A 9,170-nucleotide genomic window follows, 5' to 3' on the forward strand; every position below is an offset into this window, starting at 1 on the left:
GGCGGCAGCGGCCCCTCCTCACCCGAACATCAGGGCCCTCCAGACCCAGGCGCCCCAACAGTATCCTTTTCACCTTCCTGCCGGGCCCTTCGGCTCTCCCCGCCGCTGACCTGGGGGGCGGTAGCCTCCGGGGTACCCTCCTGCCCGCCGCCAAGCACAGCTAGGAACGGAGCTGCCCCTCCAGCCCCGCCTGGCTTGGCCGGAGCTTTTGGGGTGCCCGACAGCAGTACTGCGGGGTCCCCGCGACCCGCTGCCATACTGTGTAAACTCGCCACGCTCGGCCAGGGATCTGCGGTCCTGGGGTTCCCCTGCTCGCCGCCGCCTCCCCTAGACCCCCGCCCCCCTTTATTAGGCAGAATTTGCTGGTGCCGGGGCTCAACCCTGCCGGGAAGGCTTTCCTCTGCTTGTGGTGAAGACTACACCCTCATCTCGTCCTCCCCCCCCCCCTTTTCCGCTCCCCTTGCCGCGGGGCCCGGGGGTGGGGTGGGGGGCGGTTCCCCCGTCTTCCTAATAACATCATAAACTTTGTCGGTAACATTTCCGTTTGGAAAGGACCCGTTCGTCTCGGAGGTAAGTTGGCTGTGAAGTCTCCGGTGCACGTTGGCAGCAAGCACTCCCCCTGGCTAAGGTTTCCGAAGCGATTTGGGGGAGTTGTGATGTGGTTTGTGGTGGAACGCGATCCGTGGAGGAAATGTTACACCGGGCGCTTCCCTGGCTTTGACCTTTTTAAAGGAAGAGGAAGTGACCTGACGTTACCCGCACTCACTTCGGGAAGGCTGGTGGCATCCTGAACGCTTTTAAAGGGCTTCACCGTGCCCTTCCTAGGCCTGATGGCTAGAGGGTGCCTGGCCTCCCGCAGGGAAGTCCAGTACCGAACGGGCCTTAATTTCCTGTGACTTGTCGAATGTCTGGACCGCTATGAGCAAAAAGATTTGGCGACAAGGTGTTTGGGTCCCAAACTAGCCGGTTGAGTTCCTGAAGTCCACGGGGATTTAGGAAGGTGTTGCCTGCCTGACAGTAACATTTCATCATGCAGTCCCCCCACAGCCCCTGTGTTCGTGCCCATCAATAAATAATCCTTGGAAGTTAGATGTGTTGTGTGTTTGTATCTGTGCCACCGTGTGCTTGACTTTTAGAGGGAGGAGGGTGTTGGAGCAAATAAGCTCAGTGCTGCGAAGGGCCACAGATATTTCAGTGTGTCGTTTGATTCTTGTCAGTATCATTTCAGGTCACTGTTTTGGTTTCTGTCAAGTGTTATTTTCTCTGTTCTTTAAATACTGTTAGACCACATTTTGTAGTCCATGCGGTGTGGCGCAGAGTAAAGATAAATTCCATTCCAGGGTGATGTGTGCACTGATTACATGTTTCTCCCCTGCATGATTCTGCTCAATTCAGAAGTGTCCACCCGGGGCGAATGGTTTTCCCTACAGACAGTCTTTGATGCTTCCGTGTGGCTCATGGAAAACCTCTTTGGTTTTATTAGTGTCCTTAGTTGCTTGACTGGGGGTGGGGGTGAGTGGGTGAATGGTTGGGGGGCTGCTCTGCCTACTTTTGGGGAAAGAGTAGATTGCGAAATCTCAACATACCTTCACTCAATGAGTTTCAGTTCTTCTCTAATTTTAGTTTTATTTTTGTTTTGCCTAGGTTAGGGCCCTTATGTTTCGGTACTGTGCCACCAAGTAAATTATTCATTACTTGTATCTTTGAGCTATTTTGGCAAGTAAGCAGAAATGAAAAGCCTGTAGTATGGGTTCCTGATGTACAAAGCAGTAAGTCCACGGTGCTGAGTGTGATATGCTTGGTGAATTGGTTGTCGTTTCTTGGACACACAACTGATTGTTAAGTGCTTAAAACGTGCCTTTTTGCAGTGCATTTCACAAAGGTAGGACTTCCCAAAGCTGTGCCTTGGTTGCAGCATACAGAATAGTTAAGGTTACAATTGAATCTTCTTTTGAATAAAGGGAGTGGCTATTATAGGGCATAAATTGAAGAGTTGGACTGCTAACCCAAGGTCAACGGGTTCAAACCCACCAGCTGATCTGCGGCAGAAAGATGAAGCTGTCTGCTCTCATAAAGATTTACAGTCTTGGAAACCCAAATGAACAATTCTGTTCTGTGCTATAGGGTTATTATGAGTTGGAATTAGCTTTATGGTAGTGTGTTTTCCCTCCCTTAACTGAAATAATGTTAAAAACCTATTTGAGGTAATGCCTAGTTCAATGTGGCTTTAAGTGTTCACTTTGCTTCTTGCCATGGAAGCTAAAATTAATTTTCTTCTTGATGTGTATCATAAATGTTATCTTGGTTTGTATACTGAAAGGTTATAATTGCTAATATTTAAAAGCTCCTATACATATAGTAAATGATGTATTTCAGGTATTATAGATCATACCAATGGTGAAATATAATCTGCTAATGGGGAATTAAATAACACATACATATTTTTTTAGTTGGTTAAATTTTTTATTGAAATAGAGCAATTCTGTGGAGTTATCAAGTTCAATTTGGTTCCCCTTTTCGGTACCAATACTTCGTATAATTTTAAAGCAAATAAGTGAAATGAAGGCACCTCTTACAATTGGCAGGACCCACTATGCAAGGTTCTTCCTTTTCTAGCTTTCCAGCATGTGGGAATTTGTACTTGACCATGTGGTAGGCAAATGGTCATCAAGTTGTAAATTGCTACCATTGAAGCAAGGCTATTGTGAACATCTGGAGTTGCTCCCTCCAGGGTTGGAGTAGATCTTGTTCCTCAGGTTACACGTAGGGTTGTGTTTGAGTTGGATTCATAAATTCAGGCAACATTTTAAGTTTGTAAAAACACTAGGAATTTTGCATGACAACATGCCCTTCATTTGTTCCTACAGTGTTCAAGGGACAAAACAAATGAAGGGAAAGGTTAAGCATAATGGATATGAATCTGAATTGGGACCTGTTAAGTAGGTATCATTATTGCATGGCAGGGTCCTTAAGTAGAGACCCTTCCTTTATTGTAAAGAGGCAAGGGCTGGGGGCTGGTGGTGTATGGGAAAGGAAGAGAAATCCGGAAGTGGGAGGTGCTAAAGAGCAAGAGAGAAATAAGCATAGGTTTCAGAATATAACACAAAGCTCATAGCTTATCAAATCGGCACTTCACAGTACTTGGCCTTGTGATATGCTTACCCCAAGTTCCAGGTATAAGCTTTCAAGAGGCTCTATTGAGAACCTTGACCTTTTCATCATAGCAAACAACTTTGACATTTTGAAGGGAGCTGTATAGATTCTCCCCCACAGAAAACAACCCAGACACAGATCTTGCCTACATTTTTATTTTTAGTGGGTTCTTGGACTCCCATGAAGCATTCCAGTCCTTCGGGTAGCAATTGCTAGCCCTTCAGATCATGCAATTAAAATGCTTTTGGATTCAGGTGTCAAAATAGTTAATAGTTTTGTGGTCTGTTTATGAATACATTGTGTCCTCACTATATGGAAAGAGTTCAGGGTGTAATTTCTCTCGGGGCTGCTGACACTTCTGGGGAATCTAGTTACTGGTTTGGGACAACCAGTTTGGTAAAGACAATCAGGACAGTGAATTCTTTGCAGGAACTAAATTAGGTACAGGCCTGTGGCAACCAGTCCTTCCCTGTAGTTTGTGCTAGATATGTGACAAATATATAGCTGAAAACCAATATTCCTTTGCTTTTAATTTTTTATATTGTATTCCCTTCATTTTTTGTTTTCTGCATTGATTTTCTGGTGTCCCTTCCTGGCTGAAGCTGAAATTGTCTCATTTTTTTCTTTAGTCCCTTGCTACCCAAATGAAACTTACATGATACTGATGGTCATCTCCTTTTATTTAATGCACACTATCCCAGGAACCCTCCATGCATGCTTTCCTAAATTCTCATTAAGAACCCCAATGAAATAAGTATTGTCCCCCTTGTACAGAGGAGGACACTGAAGTTCAGAGAAGTAATGCTTTTAAAGCTATCTACGTAGTAAGCTGTGATTCAGACAGTGGTTATGACGGGCTCCAAGCAAAACCCATGAAGATCTTTGCTCCTGTGCCAACCTGGCTCTCACCCTGTCTGGAGAGTGACTCTGGAGGGGGAAGGACACATTTCTGTGTGGCAGGCGGGCAGGTCTGTGGACAGTAAAGAAACAGTGGAGTGACCTAGAATACAGGCACGCTCTACCTTGGAAAATTAGTTCATGGCCACTTACTACTAGACAAATAGGTTATCTTCATTGAGGCTTAAAGCAGAGAAATAAATGGATGTGCTCACTGACTAATGGATGTGTTAAAAGAGATTCATAATTGTACTCATTTCAAAGGAAGATGCTCAGCAGAACATGGAAATTTTTAAATAGTATCACCAAACCAGAAACCAAATCCACTGTCATTGGATTGATTCTGATTCATAGTGGCCTCTGTAGGGCTTCTGAGACTGTAAATCTTTACGGGAGCAGATAGCTGTAACTTTCTCCTGATAAGCAACTGGTGGGTTTGAACTCCTGAACTCATGGTTAGCAGTCTAATGCCTAGCCCACAGTGCCAGCAGGGTTCCTTATTAATATCGGAGGCAAGTGAAGCTTTGCAGAAGATATTTTTAAAATGGTTGCATCCATACATTGCTAAAGAAACTGCCAGAAATTCAAGTTGGATTCAGAAAGGATGTGAAATGAAGGGTATTGTTGCTGGTGCCAGATACATTGTAGCTGGAATCAGAGAATTCCAGGAAGATGTTTCCTTGTGTTTGATTGACTATGCAAAGGCAGTTGACTGCGTCATGGCAAATTATGGATAATAATGTGATGAATTAGGATTCCAGAAGACTTAATATTGTGCTCAGATGGACAGAGACCAACAGGGGGTTACTCGGTGGTTTAAAATCAGAAAAGGGGGGTGTCAGGGTTGTGTTCTTTCCCCATACTTGTTTAATCCACATGCTGTGCAAATAATAGAGAGAAGGTGGACTGTATGAAGAAAAAGGAAGGTAGCTTCAAGATTAGAGGAAGACTAACAACCTGGGCTGCGGACAAGACAACCCGGAGGTGGAGAGAACCTAAAGACTACAGCCTTAAGTATTGGTTACACGTCAACATAAAACCAAGTTCCTCAGAACTGCACCAATAAGCAGCATCATGAGACACGAAAGATTGAAGCTAAGTATTTCATTTTACTTGGATCCACAATCAATGTCCTTGAAAACAACCATCAGGAAGTCAGATGACATATTGTATTGGGCAAAAGACCTCTCTAAAGTGTTCAAAGGCAAAGAAACCAAATTTAGGACCAAAGTGCAGCTGACCCAAGCCATGTATTTCATTTACCTCAGACGCATGTGAAATTTAGAAGACTGAAAAAAAACCTTAGACATTTGAATGATGTGTTAGTAAAGAATATTGAATGTATCAAGGACTGCCTGAAAACGAACAGATCTATCTTGTACAGCCAGAATGCGCCTGAGAGGCCAGGATGGCAAGACTTGGTCTTTAGACTTTGGATATGTTATTAAGAGATGGATAGACACAGGGCGCAACCATGGCTGCAGGCATAGCACAGTGGTGGGGATGGCGCAGGACTGTGCGGTTTTGTTCTGTTGTGCATAGGGTCACTATGGGCCAAAACCGACTTGATGGCACCTAACGAGTCTCTGGAGAAGGACTTGGTGCTTCGTTAAGTAGAAGGCCAGGGAAAAAGAGGAAGGCCTACAGTGAGATGGATTTACACTGTGGCTGCATCAGTGGGATTAAGCATAACGGTTGTGAGGATGGCCAGGACCAGGCAGTGTTTTGTGCTGACATGCTTAGGGTTGCTATGAGTTGCAGTTTCCTGGACAGCACCTAACAATAACGATAACAACAACGGAAGTTGGCATCGGAATTAAATTAGAAGGCTGGGTAACGATTAACCCAGATTTACATAGATTTCTCCTTCTGCTAGCCAACTTTTCCTAATTTAACATTGATTGCTGCTGCCTAGTTTTCAGTCATGTTTCAGCTTTTTAGCAGGAGCTGTAAAGCTCAAGGAGGTACTAAGGAAAGTGGCTATGAAAATAGACATGTCTTCTGAATCATATTCTGAAGAATTCGTGTATGGAGACGAGATAGGTACATCTCACCTCATCTCCGTGGTTGCCCTTCCTGGTCCCCTTTCTACTTTATCGCATAATACTTGGGCTTACTCACTCACTTATTTTCTCTGTCTCTATCTCTCTTGTCTGTCTGTCTCTATTGTGGTGAAAACATAAACATCAAAACATCCCCCAAGACAGCTTCCACATTTACAGTTCAGTGACTATCCTCATTCCAAACGTTCCACCAAAATAAATATATAAACTCAGTGCTCCCAAACAACTACTACACCTTTTTCCCCTTTCCCATCCCTGGTAAATATTAATAATATTAGATTTCTATATATTTGCTTGTTTTATGTAAGTGGGGTCACTTACACAAAGGACAACATTTGTCCTTGTTTGACTTAATTTTGGTGAGCATTTTTTTTAAATCATTTTATTGGGGGCTTGTATAATTCTTACTGTAATCCATACATCCATCCATTGTGTCAAGCACATATATACATTTGTTGCTCATTTTTCCCCTCCCTCATGACCCCTTCATAATTCATAAATTATTATTGTTTTGTCTTATGTTACACTGTCCGATTTCTCCCCCCACCCTCTTCTCTGCTGTCCATACCCCAAGGGAGGAGGCTCTACGTAGATTCTTGTAACCGGTTCCCCCTTTCTACCCCATATTCCCTCCACCCTCCAGGTATTGCCAGTCTCACCACTGGTCCTGAAGGAGTCATCTGCCCTGGATTCTCTGTGTTTCCAGTTGCTAGCTGTACCGTGTATATCCTCTGGTCTAGCTGGGTTTGTAAGGTAGAAGTGGGATCATGAAATTGGGGAGGAGCATGTTTGTAAGGCTCATCTGTGTTGTGACATGCATCAGGACTTCATTTTTCTTTATGGCTGTGTAACAGTGCATTGTATACATAAGTCAGATTTGGTTATCCATATATTGGTAGACATTTCAGTTGGGTCTAACTTTTTGGCCAACATGAAACATGCTACATTGAGCCTTGATATATAGTGGGTACAGGTCGGTTTCTGCCTTCCCTTCTGGGTGTATACCTAGGACTGGGATTTCTGGGTCTTACGGTAATTCTGTGTTCAGTGTTTGTGAGACACTGTCAAACTGTTCCCAGTGGTTGTACCATTTGACTTGCCTGCCAGCAACAGATGAAGGTTGCAGTTTCTCGTCAACACTTGTTCTCTGTGTTTGTCTGTAATCATTGCATTCTGATGGGGCTGAGACCACATCTCATGGTGGTTTTGCTTTTCATTTCCCTCCTGGCTAATACTGGTAAGCATCTTTTCATGTATTTATTGCCCATTTTTTTGACTCGGCAGTCTTTTGCTGTCAAGTCATAGAAGTTTCATATGGCTTGTCTGACTATTGGACCCTTAATCTGATATAGGTTCTCTAACATTTTCTCCCAACCTGGAGGTTTTCTTTTCCACTTGGTTGATTAGGTCCTCTGCTGTACAGCTCCTGCACTTTCCGTGTTACGTGTTTGATTGGGAGTCGTAGCTGGTAGCCATTATCATTGACTCAATGGAAGTGCGTTTGCTTGTGTTCTTGTAGCTTTTATCACTTTTTAAAATATAAGTAGATTTAGTGTGTTAGAGGGTCAGCTGTGAAGAGGAAGACCCTCAATAAGACATATGGATAACAGTGGCTGCAACACTGGGTTCCACACGGGAATGATTGTGAGGAAGGTGGAGACCCAGGCAGTGTTCTCCCCCCACCAGCTGAGTCAGACCTACCTTGATGGGGCCTGCCAATAGCAGCATTGAAGTGCGCACATCAGAAAAATCTGGATTTGTGTTTGGCTTTTTCATTTTAATAGAAGTATTTGCACTTGTCACATAACTCCAATGGGCATACATTCTCCCTTCTTAGCATAAAGGACTTGGACTCCTTTGTTCTATGAGACTTTCATGAATTCTGAAGGTTGTGCTGATCTCTTGTGCATAGAGGTAGAGTCTGGTGGTCTTGCCAGGAGTGGGGGAGGATTCAGAGACCTATGAATGACTTCTTAGTCACTTACTGACACATGTTGCCTTATTGATATTAAGAGCATGCTAATGTAAACAAAGGAAATAGAACTTGCCCATATGAGTATAGTATAGAAATCTCTGGTTTGAGGCTGAAATGCCTCCATGATGTTAGCAGTGCATGCTCTGTAACCAGTGGTGGTTGGTTTGAAACCATAAAAAAAAGAGGTTGCTGCAGTCAGATACTGGCTTGCTTTGTGTGATGATTCAGTTTATCCAAAGGTATGTTCTGGGATAAATTCTGTGATGAGACAATTTTTACTTTAGGGATAATACTTCAAGCTAATATAATAGCTAGACACATGAGTTCAAGTGATGTATAGACTGCAGCAAAGATTCCTGTCGATGAAATATTGCAGAATCCCAAGCTGCTTTTGAATTCACAAATGGCTTCTAGTTTTTGGCTTGTTGCCAAAACTCATTCTGTTGCCTAGCCTCAGTTGAAATTTGAGATTGTTTTAGCTATTTTAACTGCGTTTGAAATTTGTCGGTTTTTATGACCTTTATCAACTAGGAATTTTTTTATCCTAGTGTTTGCTGCCTGATTCTTAGGAGATATTAAATGTTATCAATGAAATACTTGTTCCATGAAGGCAGAGATTTCTGTCTTCATTTTTGTATTGTCAACATCTAGAACATCTAGAACTTGGCAGAAAGTAGGTAATCTATAAATATTTGTTGGATGAATTGTTGATTAAGTAAGTTGGAGACTGGGAATTAGTCTTAAGATGAGTTTTATGGCTAATATAGATGGCATCATAATTCATTTTTAACCCTCAAGGCTGCCCTAAAATGGCTTTACATTGAGGTATAATTGAGAGGAGTTCTATTTACTTTTTTTCTGATGGAATATTAATGATTTGGCTTACAAAATCATCCAAAGAGCCAAACTGCATTTTAAATACTGAGATTGAAGGTGGTATAAAGGCTAAATAGTCAAATATTATTAAATATTACTAAAAGAATGCTATAGTCTGGGAACCGATTACAAGGAACTATATGTGACCTCCTCCCTGGGGGACGGACAACAGAAAAGTGGGTGAAGGGAGACGTCGGACAGGGCAA

At 43.0% G+C, this 9,170-nt stretch overlaps 1 protein-coding gene across 4 annotated transcripts in view; it reads left to right on the top strand.

Annotated features, from left to right (window-relative positions):
- The first annotated feature begins 16 nt into the window (after nucleotides 1-16).
- The window catches only part of EIF4G3 (eukaryotic translation initiation factor 4 gamma 3), a 369,700-nt gene continuing 360,546 nt past the window's right edge, over nucleotides 17-9,170 (top strand). For 2 of the 4 annotated variants that reach the window (XM_045298763.1, XM_045298765.1), the window contains exon 1: nucleotides 17-60. The gene's annotated coding sequence lies outside the window, so the exon portion shown is untranslated. The remainder of the gene's footprint in view (nucleotides 61-9,170) is intronic. The other 2 variants (XM_004705376.3, XM_045298764.1) reach the window with 1 other exon arrangement.

Source organism: Echinops telfairi, unplaced genomic scaffold, assembly GCF_000313985.2.
Source record: "Echinops telfairi isolate 266 unplaced genomic scaffold, ASM31398v2 ScPeMD7_7457;HRSCAF=8495, whole genome shotgun sequence".
Classification (NCBI taxonomy): Eukaryota; Metazoa; Chordata; class Mammalia; order Afrosoricida; family Tenrecidae; genus Echinops; species Echinops telfairi.